Below are 23068 nucleotides of genomic sequence, written 5' to 3'. Positions count from 1 at the left end.
AATAAAAATTTATATTAAACAATAAACAATTTCTAGATCTACAAAAAAAAAATAGATTTAATGGATTGTTATCTGTTTTTATGTAGGCGTGACAAATAGTGACGCTCATGGTCTTTGGGGTCGTTTGGACCTTAGACAATAACATTTAATTTAGTAACAGAACAGAACAGAACTATATATATATATATATATATATATATAACAAATATAATTTTACTCTGTTTATTAATGTTTTTGTAATTCAGTTTTTTAAGGTTTTATAATATCTATAAATAAATATTTATTTATTATTGGACTCAAAAGACATAATTTATCATCAATATCAGAAACAACGCAGAACATTTAGACAGACATTTAAAAACAGAAGAGGGTTTTTTGAGGACAATAAAGGCTGAGAAATATGCTGTGTGATGTTAAAATAAATTAGGTGTTCAAAGTTCATAGACCTGGTTTACAGGTTTGTTCAATTACTCCAATGAAATGTAAAATTGTTGAGCCGGAGACTTATTTTCATGTTTCTTTTAACAGGTTACATTTCATGCTAAAGAGGTTCCTGTGGTCCTGAAATGCATGTCATGTACCTGCTCTGCTGGGAAAGCTCTGTTCAACCACATTTTGGCCTTATTGTTTCAAAGTGCTCACTACTGTACCATGGGCTTCAAGACTGTACTGTAGGATATTAGAAACAAATATACGACCCGGTTCATAAAATTAATAAAAATACATATAGTGTACACCAGAATACAGCCATGATTCTGAAACTGTGTAATCAATAAAGTAATGACAATATTGTAAAACCACTGTAAATCTGCAACTGTAATAGAATAATACCAATGCAGTTATGATTGTATTTGATGTAATGTAATCAACTGGAATGCATGCATGTAATACTTGCACAACAACTGATATTGACTAAGGATCATTCGAAATCCGAGTTACATTGAACTCACCAGAAGACCACTCCCAGAGGTGTGGACACTGACTTTCACACCTTTAAGCATTGTTATAAATACCTGTAGGAACCATTGTTCTCGAGTTCACTGGTGGAGGCTGTGGTGGAAATTTGTGGATTTAGCCCATGTGAGAAATCAAAAGTATCTTGAGCTTGCTTTGTGATTAAGTATTTATTACTAACTAGAATATAGGAAAAAGATAAAGAATACAGAAATCATCAGCACAAGTCGTAAGCACAGACAGGAGTCAAGTGACTACAATTCAGCTGAAAAGGGACAGATGTTCCTTCCCCCAAAAGGAGCAGGAAGATCTGACAATGTCAAAGAGGAGAACAGGAGGTTTTATACACTTAGGGGGGTTTGTGCTGCCTCAGGACAGGACAGCCCACCCCTCAAGAGGAATGTGGGAAAAGTAGCAGATGATGTAGGGGTGACCCTGTGACCCTCCCTTTATGGACCCAGACAATCAACAACATCTAAAAGGTCAGTCAGGGCACGCATGTTTTCATCTGTGTCTTATCTCCCACCGGCTCACATCAAAGGTAACATTCCTGAGAGCCTCACCACACGCAGGCTCAACAATTTTCCCCCAACAGAGGCGACAGACGGGCACTAGGGATGGTCAAAGGACTGACCTGGGGCCTGTTGGTCGCTGAGACCAGCGGCTCCTCAGCTGAGATGTTCTTTTTACCACAACGCCATCTCCTTTATTTGACATTTGATTTTAACCTTTCGATCAGCGATGACCTCGGTCCGTCCGGCGTTTCTTCATTTTTGAACACAACAGTACCATTGCCACTGTTATGCACCAGCTCCCTGCAGACCTGGCACTGGCCTAGGACACATGTTATATTTTAACATTCATTACATTTAATGATGTTGGACTAGAATTTTGTAATGACTTTGTCAATTAATAATTTATCATCAATATATTTCAGGGAATTGCTCCTGAGGCAACAAATGACATGGTAGTGTGTAAACCAGTACCGAAGTCCAAGGATCATGCCCGAACTGGTGTGAAATGTACACTGTACAGAACCTATGGTGGTAAGTCTGAATGAACACCTTTCCAAATATTTTAATGTATAACAGAACAACGATTAGTATATTTTCCTTTTAAACTTTCAGTTGATATCTTCTGCAAATTATGAACATCTCTTAGTATGTAGGGTTTGGGGCAGCTCTAAACATTTTCATCTTTATTAATAGAGGTGATATGTGTTGATGTCTGCTACAATATGAAAGGTCAGGTTAGAATGATATGTACATTTTACTTAACATCTCACTTTTTTGACAGATCCTCATATCATTGCCAGTGTTGAGAAACTGCGAGACAAACGCCCACAACCAGGCATTTGTAAATTGCTCCACGGGCTTGAGGCCCTTAATTTTGTGGACTCTAAATTTGGCCCTGTGCCATTTGGGTCTTTGCTCTCTTACTAGTGCCCTCCTGAGATAAGTAGAGACATTATTAAACACCCTGGTACCCCTGGATTTCCTCAGTTGCCCGTTGAAGGTCATAATTTTAAATATCACATACAATTTGAGTCTAACTACAAGCAACAATGGCACTTAGAAAGCCTTAAGGTGTCAAGAGAGATCTCTGCTTCTATTGAAGCAGAAACACGACTGCAGTCAGAATGCCCGCTGTGGACCCAGGTACGCAAACCCCGACTTACAACCAGCAGATTTGGTGAGATTTGTCATGTCCGTGGAGAGTCAACTGCAAAATCCGTAGCTGTTCGCGTTCTGAGAGGAACTCCTCAGACAGCAGCTATGAAAAGAGGGCTGGAACTGGAGCCTGACATACTGAGGCAATATTCTGATTCATGTGACGTCACTGTGACGCAGTGTGGGGTCCTCATCCACCCTGATGCTCCTCACCTTGCAGCCAGCCCTGATGCTAAAGTCTTCAACCCCAGAGAAACACCACCATTTGGGTTGGCAGAGGTAAAGAGTTGTGATGTTGAAGATGTTTCTCAAGTTAAACACCTGATCATAGTTCGAGGCCAGGCCTGCCTTAAGAAAAGCCACAAATTTTACCATCAGGTTCAAGGCCAGCTGTCCATAAGCGGACTTCAGTGGTGTGATTTTATAACAGATACTCACACTGACTTCAAAGTTGAAAGAATATTTAGGGATGAGGAGATCATCAACTCAATGCGACAGAAGCTGGATTATTTTTATCACAACATTTACCTGGATGTGTTATTACGTTGAGACAGAATTTTCAAATGTAAATAGTTCCATGTACATCTGATGCATGTTATTCCTGTTGTAAATACTTTTCCCATTTACAACTTAAGTCAGAGTGCATTGTATGTAAATACCTTTTTCTTATCGAGCAGTGATCACTCTAGTTTTTACAGTCTTAGTTGCAAGGAACTGCTTCCAACCTTGTTTAGCTTTGAGCTGCTATGAAAGTTTTGTATTAGTTTCCTTCATCTCACATAAATGCTATTACCAAATATGTAAATAAAAAAAGGCAAGTTTGCAAAATATTCTTGTTCTTTTAATGGTTAAGGTGTAAATGCATTTTACTCAGCAAAACCTTTTTACAGAATGCTTCACAACATTGTTTATTAATAACCATGAAAATATACTAAAACCTATGTTCATTGAAAGCATAGAAAATGTAGCAAATTTAAAAATATATTACAAAGCACTTATATTTACAGTATATCTACACATAGTGTCAAACACCTAAAAGTACTGAAGAATTAATCTCACCCAAGAAAGGAAATACTTCAGACAGGTTTGTCCCCTTTGATATCAAGAGGTCCCTGATAGTTTGAGAGTAGGCAACAGATGGCCCACAACTGATTGACTGAACCTACCATAGAAAGAGGAACAAGCCCATCCCAAATGTGGTACTCCTTCACCCTGCGTATCGCCCTCTCCACTAAAATTCTCAAGCGGGCAATAGCCTGGGTCTTCAGTGTGTCCGCTGTGCGGAGCTGATTAGATTTTTTCAGTGGAGGGATGATGAGGGTTGCCCCCACCTGTGACAGCATCTTCTCAATTTGGAACCCTTTGTCAGCCATTACTCCATCTTCTGGTTGAAGTAACTGCAAGATCTGCGATTGCCGAGTTATTTCTATATCAGAGATGGAGCCTGTGTACAATTTTGAAACCAATGTGATAGCCCCACATGGGGCAATGCCAATTAGACCTTTAAAGGTGGTGTGGTTTTTATAGTTGGAAAACGTTTCCGACTGCAGTAAGAGAGAAAATGCTTTTTCACAACAGATCTCGGTGCAGTCTATTATCACTCTCACCTGAGGGCAATAGAGCTTGAACTTGTCAGGCATTGTGGCCTGCAATTGCTCTCTCGTCATCCACAACGGTAGAGAGCCAAGAACCTGGTAAAGGTAGCTTGTCCATGTGAGGATGATGCGACTAACGGTAGACAAGCTGAAGCAGAAGGGTAAACTGACTCCCAAAACACAGTGAGACCTCCTTTGAGCTAAACTTAGTGTAGTAACGAATGTCCTCATCTGTGACACAGAACTTGAAAATCAGAGGCTGCTGCTGCTTAATTGTCAGCTGCTGGATTTCAAGTTCAAGTGACACAACTTGAAACTCCAACTCCTGAATTCTCATCGCAGCAGCATCCAGTTTACCTTAAAAGCAAGAAAAAACATACACCCTTTAAGTCATCTACTAGTTTTTTCTTTGTCTTCATTATTGGATGTTATTTGTTAGTCAGCGTGACAGTAATTCTTGGCTCTTCTAAAATAAAGAGACTACAACTACCAAGATTACCAGGAGAAGGACGGTAGGCATAGTCATGATCTTTTGCTACTCCACACGCAGGCAGTGCTTCCTCTGTGATGTCTCCTGGAACAGGCAGCTCCTGAGGTTCATCTAGGACTGCAGCCCTAAAATGCTTCCTTGTTCTCTGGTAAACTAACTATCGAGCTTGTGAGGCTCTTCCTGTGAGATGTGAAATAGATACACATAAATGTCATTATGGATATTTAGCAATCATTTCTCAGGTCTCAAAAAATGTATAATACTACCACAAATGCAATAATAACAAATGGCAACCGGGTGATTTATTATACTTTTTTATATGGACCAATAGGCTGTATAAAATTCATATAAGCACAATTGTAAACAATGCAATGAATTATGATTTATTGTTATTTATATGTACTACCAGGCTTTATAGTGTCCTACCTTTACCCCAGTCATTCCAGGGGAATCTAGATGGCGTTGCTCCTTTTTTAATCCGGGTTCGTCCACTGGCTGATGTACATAGGTCTTCTGGGGCAAAGTGCTGACTACAGACGTAAGTGCTCCCACGGAGGATTTTAAAACTCGGTCCCTCGTCTCGTTTGATTGCCCTAACCCAACATGCACGTATCTCAGCGTCCACTGGAAAATCGTGGAAACTTAAATAAGCAAATATATGTTTGTTGTTTGAACAACAAGGAACACTACAGTAGCATCTACAAGATGACTCTGACATGCTTATTGGATGGAAAACTGTTGAAAAATGCACACAGGAATAAAATGAATGAAAGCACATCAGCATATGGAAATGGTTTGACATTTAGCTTTGATAAAAATTTAACACACAACAATTTATCTGACGTCATTGTGAAAAGGGCCTATTGTGACTGGCTGGTTGTTTTTTGAATTCTAGTTTTTTGAAACTCCTTCTATTTGACGTTCCCCAGTGAGCACAAGACGTAATTTCAACGTTTTTAATATGGTTGAAATCGGGTTGAAATGAGGTCTGAACGTCTAAGACCTCATTTCAACGTCTTTTCAACCGGCTAAAAATGGGATGAAACATCAACGTGCTAGAAAACGTCAATTTGTTGATAAATGTGTCATGTTGTAACGTAAGGTTGAACGATAGACGATGTAATGGCAATCTTGGGTTTGCTGCCCCTTTTGCTGGCTCGTTGTTGTTCTTTGCCATCAGGCACAGGTGGGAGTGATGTTTCGACGGAGACACACAAAAGATTATCCAGCGATGATTGTGGTTGAGGTTTGTAATTTGTTGCAGGCAATTGTATAAATAGATGAACATACCGGTTGAACATGCTCCTATTGATGGTGGTCTGTCTTTGTGGTCTGGTGCTCCCTTACCTGTGCCCTCGCTTCCTATCACCTACGTCCCTTATGTACACCCATGTGCACCTAATCACCGCCACCTAGTGTCAAAAGTGTCAATATAAATACAGTCTAACAAACAAAATATTCTTTGCCAACAACAACAACAACAACACATATTGGCCCCTACACACCGGCCCCTAATTGTCTTTTATACCAATTACCAAAAAATAATAAGGGAATGTGTTGGCAATTAATCCTCTTCAGGGATTCTCGAGTCTTCCTTTTTGAAGTAGTCATTTTTGGGGCCGGGGGCTCCAAAACATGGCACCTGGTGGTATCTGGTCCTTACCACCAGGCCTTACTAAATCTCAGTTTCTTTAATCAGACATATCTTATATATTGGTCTTTCCAATATGTTGGTTTTTGTCTGACGGTCGGACGGTACGCACAAGGCCTTGTGCATCTGCTTTCGTCTCCAGTATTCTACCCATTAACTAGGAGCCTCGTGGTGCAGTGGAGTCGACCACTGCTTCATCATTCATTTTTACAAATTCATGAAGGCAACGTGCACCTCCTTTTCGTTGTTTTCCAGTCGAAGATATGAAACTGTACCGTATCCACTTTCGCTGGCGTCTGAAAAGTGGTGTAACTGTGCATGTCCAATTTGACCAAAGTTTGTGGGCTTCATGCAACGGTCCTCTTTTAACTGTCATGTTGTTTAGATCTGTCAGCCATTGTGTCCATTGTTGAGAAATGGTTTGGGGTATGTTTTCATCCAAGGTGTTTTCTACAGAGTTCCTGCATAATCAGTTTGGCTGGCAGAACAAATGGCGCCAGGAATCCCAAAGGGTCGTATACAGAGCCAACCACGGACAGGATGCCGCGTCTGGTGTATGCTCATGAGGGTGCAGTCATTCTGAACGTGAACACATCTGTCTCAACGCACCAGTGCAATCCTAGTGCTCTTTCCGTCGGCAGGTTGTCCTTGTCCAAGTCCAACTCTTTTATTTCCTTGTTTCTGTTTTCTTGTGGAATGGAGGCCAATACCTTACGGCTGTTGCTGATCCACTTGGACAGTATGAATCCTCCCTTCTGGCAGAGAGAGGTCAGGTCTCTTACCATAAGAACAGCGCCCTGTTCTGTGGAAATGGATTTCAAACAATCATCTACGTAAAAGTTGTTTTTTACGGTGTCCATAACCTCTGCTGGAAAGTGAGTTTGGTTATCTTCAACGGTCTTTCTTAGTGCAAAATTTGCACAACTCGGCGATGACACTTCTCCAAAGAGGTGTCCTTTCATCCATCCATCAGGCCACCATAGGAATCGCAAGTAGTCAATATGGTTGTCTGACACTTTGACCTGGTGAAACATTGCTTTGATGTCAGCCATCAGGGCAACAGGCTCTTGTCTGAATCTGAGGAGTACTCCTATAAGTGAGTTGGTAAGATCTGGACCCTGTAGCAATTGTTCATTGAGCGATGTTCCCTTGAAGCCAGCGCCGCAGTCGAAGACCACTCTCAAGGTTCCTTTCCTCGGGTGATACGCTCTGTGATGTGGGATGTACCAAAGTTTCCCATTATTGTTTAACCAGTAGCTCCTCTAAGTTCACGATGGACAGTGTGACAGCAGCAGCAGGGCAGCCATTCTCATCCCAGCTGTTGTCTCCTTTCAAAGGACCATAGATGACCCACCCCAATAGGGTCCTCACAGCGTATGGTCCATTGGCTTGGCTATTGACCACCTCCCAAGGTTCCAATATCTTAGAAGCATTTGTGCCTATGAGCAGGTCAATGCCAGAATCTATTTCATGAATCTTGACGTCCTTCAAGTAAGGCCATTGAATCAGGTCTCCTTGTCTGGGAATGTTGAGCTTGGAAACAGGCATGATCTTATGTGTAAATACATTGGGCAGTTGTATGAAATCAGTTTTGTCCAGACTTGATATCTCTAAACCTGGTATATGACGACTAGTCACAGGTTTAACTTGGTTCATTGTACGCAAAAGAATAGTAGTCTTTTGTCCTGTTAAATTCAGTCTTCTCATCAGGCTTTCTGTGCAGAAGGTGGCTGAGCTTCCATGGTCCAAAAACGCATACGTCTGCAACACAGTGTCTCCCTTGGGGGTCTTTATTTGTACTGGAACAATAGAGAAGACACAGGCTTCTTCACCGGCCCCAATATGCCCACATGTATGAGGTGAGAGAACAGCATTGCTCCCAATTGATTTTCCATCCAATTCTGTTTTCCTTCCTATGTCTCTTTGTTCAGGATGTATTGGGATGTTGTATTTCAGGATGATTTTTGTTGCAGATGTCACAAGTCAAACGACTATCGCAGTCTTTGCTCATGTGTCCTACCTTCAAACAGCCAAAACAGACTCCCCTTTTCTTTAAGAAGTCGATTTTTCCCTGTGCATCTTTTTTTCATTCCACTTGTCATTTTTTCTTGTATTGGCATTTCCACAGGTGTTGCAGTAGTTGCAAAACTGCTTCCTCTTGGTCTCGGCCTCTCTTGCTGTGACAGTTGCCGGTTTTGACGGATGTAGTTGCCTTAGCATCCTGGATGTTCCCAAAAAGTGGATCCGACAATATCTTCACTTGTCTCTCCATGAAGTCTATCAAGTCAGAGAAACTAGTGACCTTGTGTATGTGACCTTTGACCTCATGCAGGCGCAAGGGGGCGTGTACAGGAAGTGGGCGTAACCGCCGCCATTTTGCGGTCATGCCCGGAAATGCGTCATTTTACGAGTAGAAACGGAAATACGTCATTTTGGGGCGTGATATTTTTAATAGGTATTTACACCTTTTAGAAATAGATGACAGCTCGACGCCTATACATGTGAGTCTTGAAAAACTGAAAAAGGAGGTTGCTGCACTCAGTTGTCTACCACCAACGACTACGTGCACCAACCAGGGAGCTGGCACAGGTAGGGGAAATGGAAGTATGATATAAGATTTCTATATGTTTATTATTTGACGAATCATTCATGGTGATTTTATAATTCACTTGAAAGAATCGACATCTTGGGAAAAACAGACTGATCGTCGTTATCAAACGGGGGTTGCAGGTAACTGGAACAATATCAAATATTTGTATGTATTTTATTGATTATTGTTGTTGAACTTTTATTTTTTATTTTTTAATAATAGACCTGTATGCCCCTCCAGTGAAAAAAAAAAACTACATACGGTTGACAAGTCTGAGACACCTTCTACAAGGTATGTTACATCATCCATATATATATTAGGAATACAATTGTTTTATAACATATTTTGTCCATGTATGCTTGTACAGCAGGGATCAGCTTGACCTGTCTACACCAACAAAGGACACATGGAACTATCCAGGATGCTTGACTGACGAGGAAATGCTGCAGGGGATCTGTGACTATGAAGAAGAGAGTACTACAGTAGAAGCAACATCGGAAGAGTGTGTAACCCCATTTCAACAAAACAGAGCAGATATAACCACAGAACCCACGGTTGTGATTGTGCACCCGAGGGACACCGCTAACACCTTATATGTAGAGTTGATAAATGAAATCAGTGAACTGCGTCGTTCCAACACCGCATTAAAAGAGATAGTAACTGATCTATGTAAGAAACAAAAGGAGGCTAGACAAACACAGGACGCCAACGGCAGCTCCATAAAACAATACCTGATAGCTCAGAATGCATCCAGTGAAGCTATCATAGCTCTACTTACAAATAAATTTTATCCAAGGTAATCTACTAGGGATGGTGTCTATAAGGGGTGGTGTCTAAATAAACAATACAGACGTGTAGTATGCCTCCCCCCCAGAAAAGGGGGTGCGGGTGATATACAACGATCAGGGGATAACCATAATAATAATGATGATGGGTATAGGGTCCTGTTAAAGAATACAGAGGAACAGCTTAAAAGCCTACAAGCACTGGTGGAGAGATCGCGCGTTGATGCTGCTGCTGCTGCTGCTGCATACCCTGCAGAAGCTTTTCATGATGTTGACAGAATTCATTATACAGAACAACATTCATCGTATCTAGATAGCGGGTATGCAGACTTGGTCAGTGTCCTAGACCCTGGGTTTAATACCTCCGGCGCAAATAGCCATGTGTTGGATCATGCAGATGGACCACTTGTGTACACAGAAAATGATGCAGGGGCTGTGGGGTGTGTGTCGGCAGAAATATGTGACGACCGGCTGAATCAGATGGGGACAAATGGAGATGTGGAGCATGAACAGGGTGTTGGGGGGCCTGCTAAGTGTCAAGAGGGAGGGTCAGGGGAGCAGGCACGAACAGAAGGGGGGCATGATAATACACTAACAGGAGGAGGAGGGGAGATAATTAGGGGGGGTGAGACCTCCTCAGGCATAGAGGGAAGACAGTCACCAGGAGAGAGATGCCTTCATTCAATGCATTTGAGCTTAGACAAAGGGTTGATTTCAGAAACGTGGATCTTACTGACCTCGAGCAAATCCCCTACATGGTCAGAGAAAGAGTGGCGGGTGTAATTGATAGAGCTGTAGAGGCCTCTCCGGCTGGTAGTGTGCTGAACGTTTTGTTACGGCGGCCTTCATTGGCTAGTGACATACAAGCTGTTCTACGTGTAAACGAGTCGTACAACTCTCGACTTGTTTATGGAGCAAATTGCACAAGTGATACAGAGCAATGATGAGGCTATAACGGATGATGAATTGGAATTAGTGATCACCGTAGCTAAAAATAGAAACGGTGGGGTCTATCTAAAATTAGCAGATGTACCCTATGATGCGATATTATCAAAGAAGTGTCAATACTGATAATAACCTGTGCTTTTCGCTCGGTTTAGCACATTTTAATCATCCAGACATGTCCCTGCAAGATAAAGTGAGATTTGCAACTCAACTACATAGATTGTTGGGTTTTGGACCAATGCACAAGGTCTCATTCTCCGTAGATGTAGATGCTTTTGAAAGACATCTGGGTGTGAAAATCATAATCTTCCACCATGCAGCAGGGCGTAAACGACTTCAGTGTTTCCAAACACACGATGCGCCTCATCCCCGGACAGTCTGGTTATATCTACACAATGACTATTATCACCTGATTGAAAACCAGCAAGGCTTTTTTGGGGCAAAACAAGAATGCCGGTATTGCGACCAAACCTATGACCATCGACTATACCACAGCTGTGAACATCTGTGTAAAGTGTGTTTTACATTAGAGTGTCGTACACATGTGGTTAAAACACAGAAATGCGGTGATTGTAAACGCATATATAAGTCGAAATATTGTTTTGATCAGCACAAGCGTCCAGAAAGCGTCCATGCCCTCATCCCCTGTGGGGCTATGAAATACATGTGGAAAAACATACAAAGCAGGACAAAAAGCGCACAAATGCGCTCCAAAAGTCTGCGCCCACTGTGGTGAGCAACAGATGAAGAGCAAAGATAAACATGAGTGTTTTATTCAGCCTCTTGAAAAGAAAGAGCCGCAAACAACCTACATATTATTTGACTTTGAGACAAGGTTTCATAAAGGAAAACACAAGGCAAATTATGTATGTGCTATGGATTTAGAGGGAAAAAAGTTTTGTTTCAGTACTTTGAATTGTGTGGACACCTTTGTGAAGTATTACAGAAGACCAAGATACAAAGGCTACACGTTTATTGCCCACAACGCATCCGGCTTTGACAACTATATTCTGTTTGTAAAACAAAAGATCACTCCGCAAGTCACCATGAGAGGGAGTAGGGTAATACTGATGTATGACATTTCATACCGGCAGAGATGGATTGACTCATTCAGTTTCCTGCCCATGCGATGGTCAAAAACCCCCGCTGCCTTAGGGTTCAGTGATGTCGAGAAAGGCTATTTTCCCCACAAGTTCAACACCCGGGAGCATGAGTATTATGTCGGTAAATATCCTGATCCGTCCTACTACGGCTTTGATGATATGAGTGATAGCGATAAGGCGACATTCATGGAATGGTATAATACCGTTTCAGGAGGAACATTTGACTTCCAAAAAGAAATCGGACGCTACTGTGTTAACGATGTAGAAGTGTTGCGAAAAGCCTGCAGCATCTATCGTGAGACATTCATAGAGTGCACGGAGCTTGACCCCTTCTCATTTACCACCCTAGCATCCAGCTGCATGGGGGTGTTCAAAACCCTGTTTCTCCCAAAGTTGCTCTGACGTTTGAGGGGGCATACACTGCTCAGAATAAGGCGTATTCTGATGTATCGATGCAATGGCTTGAATATGTGGCCCTCACAGAGAATATCGAGATTAAACATGCTCTCAATCACGGTGAACAGCTTTTTGAGCCGTTCTATGTGGATGGCTATAATTCTGTAGCAAACACTTGCTGTGAATTTGCTGAATGTTTTTTCCACGGATGTGTCAAATGCCACGTCCAGAGCGACATGAACCCTGTTACAAAAATCACCTACGGTAGACAATACAGGGTGTTCACGGACAAAATATATTCTCTACAAAAACAACACGGGCTGTGAGTTGTAGTGATGTGGGAGTGTGAGTGGTCTGCGTTAAAACGGACGAGCGGGGCTGTACAGGCTTTTATGGCTACTTACAAAAAGCGTGAGCGTCTAGAGCCTAGAAAGGCCCTCTTTGGGGGACGTACAAACGCTATGAAGCTGTACCGCAAGATCGGTGCTGAAGAAAAAATCTGGTACAAGGACTTCACCAGTCTTTATCCAACGGTTCAGGCTAAAAAGCAGTATCCAGTTGGACATCCTCAGGTTATCCTGAAGGATTTTGAGTCTATTGACAAGTATTTTGGACTCATAAAGTGCACAGTGCTACCACCCAGAGGGCTGTTTCACCCGGTCCTACCATACAGATGTCATGACAAACTCATGTTCCCCTTGTGTGGCAAATGTGCTGAGGATTTCAATCAGATTGGCGAGTGCACTCACGCCGACAGAGACAGACTGCTGGCGTGTCAATTGAACTGCAGAAGGCTGTGAAAAAGGGAAACAGGATTGTGTCCATTGATGAAGTTTGGCATTTCCCCAACAAAACAGACACATTGTTCAGCGAAGACATTCATGAAGTGTAAACAGGAAGCGTCAGGCTACCCTGGCCATGTCAAAACCCCTGACGACAAGGAGAAATATGTCAAAGACTATTTTGAAAAGGAAGGCATTCAATTAAACCCTGACAAAATCAGGGTCAACAAAGCCATGAGAAGCTGCAACAAACTCCTCTTAAACTCTTTGTGGGGCCGTTTTAGTATGCGCAATAATATGCCTGCATGCGAGCTGATCACAGATCCGGCTCGGTTCACACAATTGATGTTTAGTGACCACTTTGATGTGCGACAATTCTGTTTTATCTCAGATGACGTGTCTTTGGTACAGTGGCGACATGCAGACGCCAAATGTCAAATGTAAAGGCGTCACATTAAACGCTAGAAACGCCTCCGTCGTCACCCCACAGTCACTGATTGGTCTCGTACAGGCTCATGTAACCAATCACAACACACACACTTTGACCACTGTGTCTGAAACTATCAGGCGTGATAAAAAGAAGTTCCATCTTAAAAACGAGACAGTTTTAAAGCAAGTCAGAGTGGTGTACAATAAGCGGAGGGTGTTGTCTGACTATACAACCCTTCCTTATGGATACTAACAGCGATCATGGATTTGATGCACGACTACAACACCCTTTTAGTTTGGTAGCGAGTGGGCCGTCAAACTGTGGAAAGACTTTTTTTGTCAAGGACATCAATCATAAATCTAGTTGCACTATTAGTTTAAACACCAACTATCTCATTCTGTTTAAAAACCCTAGGGATAAATATCAAATCACACTACTGGCCAGACAGATGTTTCTGGGTAATACTAAATATTTTTTAGAGGCCTTTAATGATGCGACCCAACAATCACATGGGTATCTTCTTATAGATTATAAAGCTTTGACCCCCGAACATTTAAGACTCAGAACGGCTTTGCTATCGGAACAACAGGTTGTGTATATTCCCAAAAAAACAAACAGGCGTTAATAATGCTAAAATGTCATCACGCATGCAGAGGAATTTGTCATTGTTGGAGTTGATATATAAATCTATGCGTCGTGTGCGGCGTGTCATTGTTAATAATGCAAGCACGGATTTTATCGACTCTCTGTGTGAGATCGCACTCAATGTATTGAGAGGTAACATTCCTTTGACCGACAAACAATTCGCCCTCTTAAAGAAGAAGAAGAAGATTATCCGACTGGTGGCGGATAAAAAAGTTAAACGGACCAAGAAGAAAGAAAAAGAAAAAGACCCTCAACCAGTCGGGGGGCTTTTTATTACCGTTATTAGGAGCTGCTATTCTGTTTATAATTAGTCTTGTCAATAGGCGGGGGTAAAAATGGAGCACACCCCAAAAATGTTTCTGGTCCCCCAGCATCAGATTGGCATAGTAAAGCAGCAGCCTCAGCTTTACCTCAGCATCATCAGCAGGATCAACGAGGGTCTATAAGACAGGCGGTGCAAAATGAGCTTGATAGAGCTATGATTGACGTGTTGAATCAACCTGATACAGACATGTACGAAAAAGCCAAAAAATATTCCGATATTTTACAAAGATACTTGGCTGTGGTGAGACAGGGAGAGCGTGAGAAGGGGGCGTTGCCTTTACCACTACCCTCCGGTGAAAGGGACTCGGTCTCAAATCCTGTCGTTTCAGCAGACGACGTACCAGGAAAAGATGTGATTTTAGGCAATGTGATCAGGCACATACCCAAAAAACGGCATAGCCTGGACGGACCGTGGGGAGATCGTTGTCAACAATCAAACGATCAAAGGCACACATCTGTATGATCTGGTGATGGTGGTGAAGATATTTTTAAAAACACTACCAGATTTAAATATCCCCCTATCTGCTATCCCCAACATGCAGGTTCGAAGGTCTATTGCTGAATATAAGGGGGGGTGATGCAGTTTATGACGGGGGTTTTAATGTTTCGGGGTCATTCAAAACAAAAACTAGGACCAGCCGATCTATAGACAGCACCCCCTTTAAGACACCGAAATCCCTAAAGACTACATTTTTTAGGAGTGATGATTTGTGGGAAGATTTTTATGATGTGTTGTGCTATTACTGGGTGACACATGTCTTTTTATTATTATTTTTAAGCTTGTACTGGATGCATATTACTTCTTTTTTTTATGACACAATATTTGTAATGGTTGTGTATTATTATTATTATTTTTTTTAAACTTTCTACAAGTGTTTGTAATGCTTGTGTATTATCTGTTAGTCTGTTCTTTATGGATGGAAAAATAAAATTGGTTTTCACTGCTGAAGTTTATCATTAGATCACACATTGTACACACGTAAAAGCATCCTCACAACACCCAGAGGGTTGGATTTTGTTAACAAAACGACAGACCATCGCATCATTATTGACTAGATTAGGTCCGTACAAACTTAAAACTTGTGAATAAGACCAGCCTTTTTGTATATAACATAGAAAAAACACACAATGTTGACAACAGGTTGTAGTAAAATTATTTTGAACCTGTTTCCTAGAATAAGACATAGCCGTACAGTTATAATTGAGAAAATTAACAATTTCTTTTGGAAACTGTTCATAATCAGGAGGGTTTCCAAAACTGTCAAAGAAATAGCTATGCTTGTATTTTGTGATATAAATCGCCAACCAATGCTCTCCGGGGCTGCTTGACGGGTGCGTATTTAGTCATCACCGGATACTTGCGCAAAGCCTTCATAGGCAGCTGGTCACACGCTAACACGCCCATAAAATCGACCCCCCTAACAACCCGTTTTCGAACAATACTCGTCAGCTCTATGGTGTTCATGGTGTTTAAAAGTTATCCACCAAGACTTGGCGTTGGTTTGATATCTCGATAACGGAGTCAAAAACAGAATAACAAATGAGATTTATGGTACGAGGAAGGGCTGTTCTGAAGCGGACCTCCAGGCGCACATTCCCCGTCTTGATTAGTGACACGTTCCCCGACTGCCCGTCGTCAGGCTCCAGATTAAAAAAGAACAGCGAGTAACCGTGACCTAAGTCACCCCGTGTTACAGCCAGCGATCTGTCTTTTAAATGTCGACCTGTTTGAATCATGTGGTAATATTCTCTCACGTACTGGCCGCTCTGGAAGAGTGGCTGTAGCGGTCTCGCTGGATATGCGTGGCCATCAGCGTAAATGCTTAAAAACTCGGTGTCATAGTGTTGGAAATTGAAGGGATTCCGTGTATAACTACCCGTGTGTTGATAGGTAGGCTTACTCCTTTGGCCTACCTGCGCGGCGGAACAATGACACCAGAGAATGAACGGACGTCCAGACGTTTATCTCTTCAGCCATTTAACTCGTGGCATTGTTTAATGCAGGCACGACATGCTAAACTGCCCGCTCACGGGAGAGACGGTTACACATAGAGAAAAGGGGCGGGGACACTGCCCTTATATGGAAGTGGTGCTCTCAATATCACATGACTCAGGAATCAGGAAACAGTTACAGTTACATGCATCCATACACTCTTAACACCGTGTATCCTTCGTTGTCAACAAACCCTAAAACAATAAATTTAGGGATCTGTCCCATGAATAGATTCTCCTGGTTGCAGACTCGGGTCCTCGCCGGAATGGAGAATGTTTTCAGCGCTACTCTGTCGATGGCATACTTGGCGTTTGTGTGTTGAAGAGCCCTGCTGTGCGCCAGTCGGACCGTCGGAGCTACGGAGACCTTTTTTACAAATACACTAGCGGCGACTATCTTGACCTTGTATTGAGCCGCTGCAGCCGTCATCAGAGAGAATTCGTCTTTTGACCGTATACATTTCAGGGAAATATCAACGCCGTTAAGCAACAGCTTCTCTTGAAAAAACAAATCGGCATGTATTGGTACAATTAACTCCACTATACGGCTTTCAACGGTGTGTCCTCCTCGCGCGGCCAGCCCCTCGTTGTCCCCTTCTATAGACGTCTCGTCCATATGCTGCGCGGTGTCTTTACTAAACAGAGCTGTACTAAACTGCGTCTCCAAGGTGTCTTTCCCGTAATTAATCAAACATTCGATTATGCCTCGGTATGAGTAGGTGTTTGAAGATTGTGAAATGAGCCTATCCCTGGGAGAATAAGGTACATCCGGGGTAATTTATGAAGCGACATCAGCATCAGCTGCCCCAGCCACCAGCCCCGTTAGTTATCTTTACACGCATATACAGAAAGGTGTTGTTCAGATCCAGGTAATCTTCACCGCTGGCCGAAATATGAAACTCCAAAGGGCCTCTGTCTGTAATGGATGAGACTGGCGGGATCTCGATGAAGGAATATTTCTCTATGGACGTTTGTGTATAAGGAACAGTAAAGAGATCCAGTTCAGACTTGACACACTCCGCCGACTGATTATGGATGAGCGCCATAGTTTCTACCTCTAAAATATGTCTTAATATGTCTTAAGCCAAAATCCGGGCGCGTTTTATCTGAGAACCTCTTCGGGCTGTGCCAGATTTCTTTTTGACTCCTGTCTTGTTCCTAACATCCCTTTTACTTTTTTTGGTCCCTGGCCCCGCACCTCCCCTGCCTGTGGGGGGTCTTTTCAAAGCCCTGCGGGTGTGTATTAGCATGCCGTGACCCTGCTCCTGCTCTTGTTGTTGTTGAGCCCCAGAGAACTGTCCTTTGGCTATATTTGATACAACGTCTCCGATGATGTTAGTAGCGGCTGTTTTCAAATGTGGTTTAGCCAGGCTGAATCCCCGTTTTAAAAGAGGAAGGGCCATCCTGAGCAGCCCCCGAAATATACCCCCCAAACCATTGGCATATTGTGTCTGAGATCCTATAAATCCCGGTAGTTCTCCGCCGGCTTGGTTCACATAATATGCCATATATCGGCCGTCATCGTGTGTGTAGTGGCTATTCCTCATCTTCCACTTGTTTTCTTCTTTTTAGAAACGCTGTTTTATAGGTCTGAAATGTAGCTTCCCTTGACCTTTCCGTATAAAAAGGTTATGTATCCATTCTGATCGTTTTTTATGGATATCTCAATATCATCAATAACGTTTTTGGAGAGAGATGTGTATTGCGGCCTGTCGTAAGTCAGAGTGGGTATGCGCCGTTGTTCGTCCGCCACATTTATACATCTTAGAAGAGGTACATGGCTGTCCCCCAATAATTGATAGTCAACAATATTGCCATATATGTATAATGTGTAACAACCTGCGTGTATATCGGCGGGATAGGGGGTGGTATAGGATCTGTCAGTAGTCGGTAGGGGAAAAGCCTCCCCATCTTTAAAACCCAATATTGTCGCGAGCCGTCCTACAAAGGTTATAGTTGAATCCTCTGTTGACCCCAGAAGGTATACGCGGTTTTTAACACTACTATAATGCATAGATACCCCCTCCAGCTGCGTGTTAATGCTGATTCGCTCATTAAACGCTTTAACAATAGCCTGTATAGACTCATAAACCCCAGTGTCTACAGTAAAGGCTGATTTAACCCTGTTTTTACCATTGTACACTTTTACAACCGCATCTGTTTTCGGAAAACTGTACCACACTCTCGGATACTGGAATTCTACCAACCCCACCTCATGTGGTTCGCTCAGAACAATGGCCTTGGCTAATTTTGTCCTGTAGTTCCATATCTGATTTTTAGGATAAACCTGAGCCGACGCGTTACTAGGTAGTGTAACATAAAAACCATTCTGGGTCATCGTACCGTGTGCTATGGTGGACGGTTTAAGAGTGAACTCTCAAGATGCAGGCATGTGTCTTTTATCAAGCATCCGTTATGTCTTTTTCTGAGACCCAGGCGTTAAACTTCTCGGGACACCCCAACCATTTCACGAAGACCTGCTTCTTGCCTCTGGAGATTTTTCTATCCATAATTTTTTCTATTTTAAACACCTTGTTTTTACCTATAATTACTTTTTGTAACTCCGGTTCGTAAAACGTTCCTTTCAACAATTCCCCTGCACAATCAGTTAGTTTATAAACCGGAGGATCTCTGGCTATACACCTTGATATTGTAAAATGCTCATCGGTGAATGTTTGTTTATAACCCTTCCTAAACCCACCGCGGAGTTTTGATATTCTCACGGTGTCGCCCTTGTTAAATTTAAAGCATACTGTCTTCTGAGGGTACAACTTGTACAGTTATATGAAGACCGTCTTCTCATTGTCTTTATTGACCGTTGATGGCTGCATCTTTATGGACCTGTGGTGTGAGTTATTATAGACCTCGACAAGCTCCTGTACTACATCCACATGTCTTCAAGAATTAACGGATGTTAAATATCTCCACATGCGGGTTTTAAAAGTCCTGTTAAAGCGCTCCACCACGCTGGCCTTGGTCTCATTCGATGTTGAAAAATGCGTAATTTTATACTGTGACATTAACCGCTGAAAGTCTTTGTTATAAAACTCTGTACCTTCATCTGTTTGAAGTTTCACAGGTATGCGTCCGTCACTCAGAATGTCTTTAAAGGCTTTTGTGACTGTGAGGCCAGATTTGTTAGAAAGACATCTAACCCACGCATATTTGGGAAATACATCGATACACGTCAGCAAATACCGCACAGTATCATTTTCCTCAGCATATTCACCCATATCAACTAGATCAGCCTGAAACTGTTTGTCAATGCCGCTGACCAAAACCCTATTCCTCGGGAAATGTACGGCTGCCTTGGCGTGTAATGTGTACACGTCTTGCGCCAGTAGGTATTCGTTAACACTAGATAGTGACGGCGTCACACACTCAAAATGAGTGCGTTTGTGGTGGAGGCGAATAACACATCTATATATATGATGAAACCCCTCCTACAGTGACGTGTTTCCGGTCAAAACTAACGTCCATCGCATAAAACACACCCTGAAATGGCGAATTTCCAAACAAAACCCTGCACGTCATCGTCAAAATGGCGTATTTATGCTGAAACAGTGCACGCCCCCCTACAAATCACGCCCCAAAATGACGTATTTCCGTTTCCACTCGTAAAATGACGGATTTCCGGGCATGACCGCAAAATGGCGGCGGTTACGCCCACTTCCTGTACACGCCCCCTTGCGCGTCTACACGCCCCCCCCCTCATACCCCCCAAAAGCTGCTTTATTTATTACTTTATTACTACTGACATGCCCTATTCCTCCACTTGTCTCTGAGCTTGTAAGGCAGTTTCAGAAGAATGGTCTTCATACTGGAAGAGACGTTCAACTCCTCCATATAGGTGAGCTGTTCCATTGCATTGCAACAACCTCTCAGAAATAATGAAAACGCTTGCAATGCTTTCACGTCCTCTGGCTTGATCGCTGGCCAGGCAAATGCTTTGTCCATGTATGCTGTAGCAATCTTATGTTCGCTACCAAAATGTTCGTTAAGCAGCTCTTTTGCTCTTTTATAGTCCTCAGCCGAAGACAAATGTTGACAGCTGTGGACTAAATCCTTTGGATACCCTCTGGTATATTGCTCTAGGAAATGCAGGCAGTCACTGTAGTCATCAGTCTTTCTTTCCACTCCTCTCTCGAATGCCCTGATGAAAACTCCATATTGCAAGGGATCACCATCATAAACGGGAATGTCTCTTGGTGGTAAAGTAGAAGAGAGATTGTGTTGAGCTAGAAGAGTGGTTATGTCACTTTGCTTCTGAATGATGTGATAGATATCACCTTGATTATGATCATTATATCCAGGTTGTGTTAGAGGAGTCATATCCTGAGCTCTAACAGATGGTCCATCAGCGCTTTCCTTTGGCTGAACAACCTGTTGCTGGGAAGAAGATTCTGTTCCCGTCCGCACATTCAGTCTTTGTTGCACTTGATCGGGAAAATAGGTGTTTGCATGTGGATTCTCTTTGACTGACCTTTTCCTTTCAACAGTTCCTTTTTCCAAATAAGAGTTCATCCCGTCTGACACTCTTGAGCTATTTCTTGGTTGAAATACATTGATTTTTGCATTGGTTACTGCCAGTTCAGTCTCTAGTTCCAGTTGTTCTTTCTTCCTTTTCAGTTGTTCTTCCTCAGGGTCATGCATTTTCTGCAGAGCAGCGACCCGTTCCATGAGAGCAGCCTTTTCTGCATGAGCTTTAATGCGAGCAGAGGATGTTGAAGATGCACGTGATGAAGAACAGAATCTGGTTAAAAAAATATGGAACTTCTGCCCAGTGAGCATTTTTTGGTTGAAAAGACGTTTAAAAGACGTCTATGCCCGACGTTGAAAAGACGTTGCAAAATGGTTTAAAAGTGAATGTTGTTTCAACTTCTATTTGTAGACGTTGAAAAGACGTCTATGTTTAGACCACATTTCAACGTGATTTTTAATACGGTAAGTTCGTCCTCTATTGTGTGCTATATCATTATTTTAGAGGTTTAAAAAGAAACTACGTCCTCATTTGTAAGTTTACCACCGATATTATAAATCACGTTGAAAACGGGTCTATACGCGAACGTCTTTTCAACGTCTACGAATAGACGTTGACACAACTTTTAAACCATTTTGCAACGTGTTTTCAACGTCGGGCCATAGACGTCTTTTAAACGTTTTTTCAACGTTGAAATGCTCGCTGGTTGAAATGTGGTCTGAATTGCTCACTGGAAACCTACAAGTTACATACTTAGTCACAGTTGTCTTGTTAACAGCCCTTAACAAGGACAAACACATTATTTTATTCATTTGTATTTATTATAAATATAACACTATACATATAACAACAATTTTTCTAATTAAAAACAATACAGAAATAAAATATATATTCCAGGGAAATAAACTATGGAATTAAAAGTGCAGAAACAACAATTCTGTGTTTGGCAAAGGCAAAGTTGGTCATTTGGGTTTATGATGACAGTAATAAACTAATTATAACAGCAGCAGGTGTGTTAGAACCCTCATTTATAGATTGTTTACTTATTACATTATAAACAAGATAACAATTCTTCTGCAACTTATGGCATTTCTGGAGTAACCTTTCCAGGTATATTACACAGTATCATGTTTTAAGCACGCAGTAACTTACAATGTGTTGTCCCTCTTGTTTACAGAGCACAACTTGTTGAATTCAGCCCTTCACCCTTGCAATCTGTATTTAGCCCCCATTGCTTTACAAACGTATTTCAATGTGAAATGCAATAATATTTATGGGTACAGCAACAAGCTAACGCATTAGCAACACCAAACACACGAAAAATATTCTGGGATGTTTGCTTTTGGTCCAGGTCATCATGCTGAACGCTAGCATGCTCCAAGCTAGCATGCTAACTAGCAAACTACCTGCGCTAACGCTAACTAGCTTAACAAAAAGGGCCGTCTATCCCGTATCGGGTGGGCAGCAGAAGTAAAACACCCGGTTATAGTTCCATGTGTGCTTCATCCAAACACTCGCGTACTTACAGAGCAGTGGAGCCGGTAGTCGTGGTTCTATCAGCCCGTTCATGTCCCTCTGCTGCCGTAACTTCGCCTCGTGCTGCGTCCGCTCGGAGCTCTGCAGGCGTCTAAGAACTCGCGCATGCGCGTTACAGATGTGAGCGGAGTCACGTGTTTACAAGTAATGTTTGAACCTGCCCGCATTATTATGTCTTAAACGCATCTTATTAACAGCACGCATTCCGTAGTTTCATATTTATGAAGTTTTAAGTGAAATATTAAATACGTTGAAATTACGTCTTCGCGTAGACCAAATTTCGCCGACCAGTTCATTAATTATTATGAAAATCTTAACGTTAATATCGTCTATCTTTCAACCTTACGTTACAACATGACACATTTATCAACAAATTAACGTTTTCTCGCACGTTGATGTTTTATCCCATTTTAGCCGGTTGAAAAGACGTTGAAATGAGGTCTTAGACGTTCAGACCTCATTTCAACCCGATTTCAACCATATTTCAACGTTGAAATTACGTCTTGTACTCGTACTCCCACATACGGTGCTATTTTACACCTTAAACGTAGTTGAGATTTAAAAACGAGATAGAGCATTTTGTCCACACGGCTCACACAAAATTGGACTTCATCGGCTTTGTGTAAAGAGTCAATGTTATGCCCACGGTTCAGTGGTCAGGAGTACATGGACCAACGTGTGTACTGGTATCCGTGACGTC

The 23068-nt window shown here is 42.2% G+C and overlaps 1 long non-coding RNA gene across 3 annotated transcripts; it reads right to left on the bottom strand.

Annotated features, from left to right (window-relative positions):
- Positions 1-1109: 1109 nt before the first annotated feature.
- LOC120812793 (uncharacterized) lies at positions 1110-22735 on the bottom strand. Of its 3 annotated transcripts, none has more exons than XR_013455137.1 (3): positions 22359-22735; positions 4719-6121; positions 1110-4576 (listed from the first exon to the last, which is right to left on the bottom strand). It is a non-coding gene; the product is annotated as an uncharacterized LOC120812793 (long non-coding RNA). The 3 variants fall into 3 exon arrangements; XR_013455138.1 differs by lacking the exon at positions 22359-22735 and having other exon boundaries at positions 4719-4889; positions 5136-20039; XR_005710732.2 differs by lacking the exon at positions 22359-22735 and having other exon boundaries at positions 4719-20039.
- Between the last annotated feature and the right edge of the window lie 333 nt (positions 22736-23068).

The sequence above is a fragment of the Gasterosteus aculeatus genome, chromosome Y (assembly GCF_964276395.1).
Source record: "Gasterosteus aculeatus chromosome Y, fGasAcu3.hap1.1, whole genome shotgun sequence".
Taxonomy (NCBI): Eukaryota; Metazoa; Chordata; class Actinopteri; order Perciformes; family Gasterosteidae; genus Gasterosteus; species Gasterosteus aculeatus.
The sequence above is the reverse complement of the archived record's forward strand: the minus strand, read 5'-3'. Positions and strand labels throughout refer to the sequence as shown.